Genomic DNA, 5,449 nt, shown 5'->3' on the forward strand with positions numbered 1-5,449 from the left:
TTACCTGAAAATTTACCTTAGCAAAAACTTATTTTTGGGGGGAGTGTTGCAGGAGATTTTACTCTGATTAGCTTTACAAGAAAGTTTACTTCCCTTGCAGTGTGGAACAATGCTCTCAGACAGGGAGGAGAGTCAATTTGGGTCTTAGGAGTCTGAGCCAAAAGAGAATTTTAATCATTTCAGAGGAACCCAACCTGAGTAATTCCTTGACGTCATTCACTAAGTCTGTCCATCTCTCAGAGTGACCAGCTTGGGTCTGGGCCACCATGCTTTGCTCATTCTCTGGCAGGCACAGACAACTCTAAAAATATTCTCTAGAAGGGACTTCTGAGGGTTAGGTGTTGGCATCTCTACTTCTCTGGGGTTTGGAGAAAGAAGCCTTCAGAAAGGTGGCCTGTGAAGGGGAGTGGGACTTAGAATTAGCTGAGGTCAAATGCCCAATAGATTGAGTCTAATTTGAGGGCTCTGCAAAGAGGGTCTGTATCTCCTAGCCTTCATCCTGCCTTCTTAACTGATTTAGCAGGAGAGAAAGCCGTGCTAAAACATACATTTCTAGTACAAGGTCTAGTAGGGGCAGGGAAAGCCATCAAGAAGCAAGGACTCTAGTCAAGCTCAGGGCTCTGAGCAATTGGTTGCCTCTGTTGGTGAAGTTATAGAACAGCCTGAGAACTGGAGTGATTGCAAGTCTTTAAAAGGAGTAGTCAAACCCAAGATTTCCTTCTAAGCCATATATAGTTATGTGACAGTTCCTCCTGGCTTCCCGAAAACACTAGAGGATTACCAGAATGAATGGTAAAATTGTCAGCCTCCTTTCTTACTCACTGGCATATACTCCACCCCATCCCCACCCTACTGACCCACACTGGAGATTGGAGGACTCCTTTTAGGGCAAATGAGAAGCCCATAGAAAAGGCTTGTAGTTACTCATATTTTGGGGTCCCCCTAAGAAAATGGTGAGGTTGTTTCTCATCTGATCATTCTATATTCAGGCTCATTGATGGACAACTCTGCTATCCCCATTTTCCAATTAGTATTTTGTTACCATGCTCTTAATCATAAACCTGTAGCCAAGGCAAACTGTGAGGAACAAAACAAATAACCTATGTTTAACAGCTCCAAAGAGCTAGAAGATGGTGTACCCATTAAAAAAACACAGGAGTCCATAAAAAGTAACACAGAATTTTTAAAAAGCCTCTTAGAAATTAAAAATATAATGAAAAAATTAAAAAAACAATGTTAAATTGAAAAAACCCACCACATTCCAGAAAGTTAAACCAGAGAGAGAGAGAGAGAGAGAGAGAGAGAGAGAGAGAGAGAGAGAAATCACCAAAGAAATAAAGCAAGAAATTCCTGAAAGTGAAGGATATGAATGAGATTGCAAATGTTCTGTCAATGTGCAGAACAATAAATAAAAAATAGTCCACACCAAGTCACCTCATCATGGTATTTTAGAACACCAGTGAGAAGATTCTGAAAGAAGAGAGGGAGAGAGATAGAAAGACAGACAGAGATCCTATGCCAGATTAAGAACAAAGGGAAATGGATTTCTTACAGTCACACTTGATATAGAAGACAATGGAGAATACTTTTAAAATTCGGAGTGAAAATATGTTCAACCATGAATTTAATTTCCAGAAATCTATCTGTCATGTAATGGTGAATGTACTCCACTGAAGTGAGAGAGTAAAGCAAGAATGAGGAACAAATAAAATCTAGAAAAAGGAATAAACCAGTGATAGGCAGAAAGGAAATGAAGCAAATGAAAAGAGAAGGAATTACTAACAAAAAAATAAAACAAATGTACAAGAAAATGCAATCAAAGTATACTTTGTGGCTCAACTGGGAATAATACTTACATGATCTTAATAATGTAAACCCTGAACAAACGGGACTACATCAAACTAAAAAGGTTTTGCACAGCAAAGGAAATCATCAACAAATAGTGAATGGGAGAACATATTGGCCGATACATCTGATAAGGGGTTAATATCCAAAATTTATAAAAAACTTATAAAACAACATCCTAAAAAGCCCTGAACAATCCAATTTAAAAATGGGCAAAGGACTTTAATAGACATACGAAAAGAGGCTCAATGTCACTAATCATCAGAGAAATGCAAATGAAAACCACAATGAGATATCTGCCTGACACCTGTCAGAATGGTTATCATCAATAAATCAACAAACAACAGTGCTGGTGAGGATGTGGAGAAAGAGGAACCCTCCCGCACTGGTGGTGGGAATGCAGATTGGTGCAGTCACTGTGGAAAGCAGAATGGAGATATCTCAAAAAACTAAAAATGAAGCTGCCTTATGATCCAGTGATTCTACTTCTGGGAATTTATCTGAAGAAATCAGAAACACTAATTCGAAAGAATGTATGCATCCCTATGTTCATTGCGGCATTATTTACAATAGCCCAAATTTGGAAGCAGCCCAAGTGTCCATCAGTAGATGAATGGATAAAGCAGCTATGGCACATTTTACACAATGGAATACGACTCGGCTGTAATAAAAAATAAAATTTTACCCTTTTTTCCGTCTTTAAACAAAAAATACCTTTTTTGCTGTATTTTATTTACCATTTAAACTATGTTTAAATAAGCTAAGTCAGAGAAAGACAAATACATTATGATTTCACTCATATGTGGAATCTAATGAACAAACTGAACAAGCAAAATAGAGACGGTCTCACAGAGAGCAGACTGACAGCTCTGAGGGGTGGAGGGATTGACCAAAAAAGAAATAAAAGAGAGAAAGAACTCACCCATAACAGTGTAGTGATTGCCAGTGGGTTGGGGGAGGTGGAGGTGGAGAAGGGTATGGGGGGAGGGGGTGGATAAAGGTGGTGGCAAAAAAATAATGTAAACTCTGAATATCTATTTGACAAACAAATAGATGATATGACTATATTGAGAGGGTGTGAATAGGATAGGGATGTGTTTTATTTGGGTATAGTGTGATATAAAAGGACTCCTGTTAAAAACATCATGGTAATTTAAGCAGTAAGAGCACAGGAGGGTTTTGTTTTGTTTACTGTGAACTGCTAGTGCCTAGAACAATGATGTTTGGCACACAGTAGGTCTTCAATAAATATTTGTTTGAATGAATGAAAGTTTCCCCTAAGCAATATTTCTCTTAGGAAATTTGTAAAGAAAACACAGTAAGTTAAAGTAAATAAAAATAAACTTCAAAAGCTGTAGTGCCTGGAATCTGTTTTTTTCTAAAAATTTAAGATTACCATTTTCAAAATTTAAAAGTAGTTACATTAAATAGTTAAACCCAGCATCAAAGTATTTGAGATTATTCAAAAGGGAAAGATATTCCTGGGAAACTATTCTCTGTAAATTCTTATGCTATTTTGATTGGGGATGCCTTGAAGCTCTGAACAGTTCCAGGGAAATCAAAATGTAATTTTCTCGGGTTAGAAAGTAAATTATTTTATTGACTTTTTCTTCCATCACTCACTAATATAATACAAGGATGGGTTGAGGAAAACTGCCCTGTTTTGCTTTTCAAGTTGCTAAAGAAGAGAAAAGAATCTCTTGGTACTTCCTCTCCTATTAAATTCCAGAAAGTTTTCACCAGGACATAAATTCCTTTTATTAAATAGATAAAAAAAATCTTTGGATCAACTATTTGCTCTTCCATCTAATGAATCTAAATTGAGTCTGCAGCCCAGCTCAACTTGGCTGCAAATTTACTGCTGACTCTTACTGTAATGAACCCATGGAACTGTTCATTCATTCATCCCCTCTTTCCGCACATTTGCTGTGCACCTACTATGCGCACTAGTGGAAGAAGATTAGGTCAAATAATTCTGGGTGCATCAGCACCCAAGAAGATATTCAAAGCCTAGAATCAGGTGTATTTGTGTTCAGATGGGTCTCTGGGTTGGAGGCGCACTCTTACTTGTCAGAGGGCAGGGTTCCTAGTCTCTGTGGCCTTTATAGAAATTTCAGCCTACTTTCCCCCAAACAGGATTTCTTCTGGGGTTGTGGGCCACCCAGCACTCCTCTTTGGAGAGCAAGGCACAACCAGGGATTGTGCCCTCAGGGCTGTCGGTCCAAACATATCAAAAAGGTCCTAGTGACATAGAGTCTCTGGAAAGGCTGCCAGCTTTCCAGCGCTCAACCCCAAGGATTCAGAGTCCTCCCAAATTCACATGTTTGGGCCTCTGGGACCCCAACCCAACTCCTCCTGCACTCCCCGCCAGCTTCTCCTGAACGCAGCGCCCCTGATAACTTCGTGGAGGTGAGGAAGCTTGGGCTCTAGGGTCTGGGGCCTTCGGGACCTTTTCGTCCACCCGCCCTTTCCTCGACACGCCAGGCGGCCCAGCTATTTCTCAGTGTCCCCAGAGCTCTGTGGAGCGGGGTGCATGCTCTGCCAGACCCAGAGCCGGGGGCAGAGGTCGTGGAAGAGGCGGTGTAGAGGGCAGAGGCTTAGTGCCTTCCAGCTGCGCCGGGTCCTTCAGCAGCCCCTTTCCCGTGTCGGAAATGGGGAGAGGGGCACAGAAGTCTCCCCTCGTATTTGCAGGGCTTTGGGAGGGAGGGCCTTCTAGTAAAGGCCGCTTCGATGTCCCTGATTACATCCAAAGCGAGCTCAGTACCTTGGGCGCAGAGAGAAATCCCCGCTGTGCAGAAGGAAGCCCTTGGGGAGCAGCACTTTCTGGTGTGGTTACCCAGGTCCCGGAGGGAGTGCCCCTGCCCTGCGCCGCGTCAGCTACAGCCCCCAGGCACGTTCCACGGGTCCGGCAGCCTTCCTCGGGGTAGGGGCGGCTCTGGCCCGTGCAGCCTCTGAGCACTCTGCCTGCCACAGAAATCGAGGCGCGGAGGGCCCGGACTGACATCTCATGAACTCTCTTCTGACCCTCACAAACGCTAAGGTCCCACGAGCCTCTGGCTACTCCCTCCCCGCCCCGCGCCTTCGGGCAAGGCTTCCCGAGCTCAGGAGGGATCGGCGGGCGCATTCGGGGGCTCAGCCACTACGCCAGGGCAGCCCAAGGCCCCGAGGGTGGGTGGCGCTCCCTCATTTATTCCGCATGGCTTCTACCTCCGGCCCAGTCTGTGGCCAGAGCTGGAATCTTTGCGCCGTGCCCGGAGAACCAGGCTTTCCTTAAGGGAAAGGGAGAGGCCGAGTCCATGCGCCTGGATGGGCGTGTGCCTGTGTGCGTGCTTGGGGGACACTGCAGCGCCGTGCATCTGAAAGCGCCCGTTGCCCCAAGCAGAGACTCAGGGGGTGGGGGTGGGGGGTGCTCTCGGGTTCCGGCGACGTTGGTTTGGGTGGGTTGCGAGCGCTCATTTGCAAACAGCTGAGGAGGGCGCATAGGTTTCGGCGAGTGCTGGCTTATCCGGGAGGCGCTGTGTGTGTGTGTGTGTGTGTGTGTGTGTGTGTGTGTGTGTGTCCGTGTGAGCGTGCGACTGCGACAGGCAGAGCATTTGGCTGGGGT

The sequence above is a fragment of the Myotis brandtii genome, unplaced genomic scaffold, assembly GCF_000412655.1.
Source record: "Myotis brandtii unplaced genomic scaffold, ASM41265v1 scaffold782, whole genome shotgun sequence".
Lineage (NCBI taxonomy): Eukaryota > Metazoa > Chordata > Mammalia > Chiroptera > Vespertilionidae > Myotis > Myotis brandtii.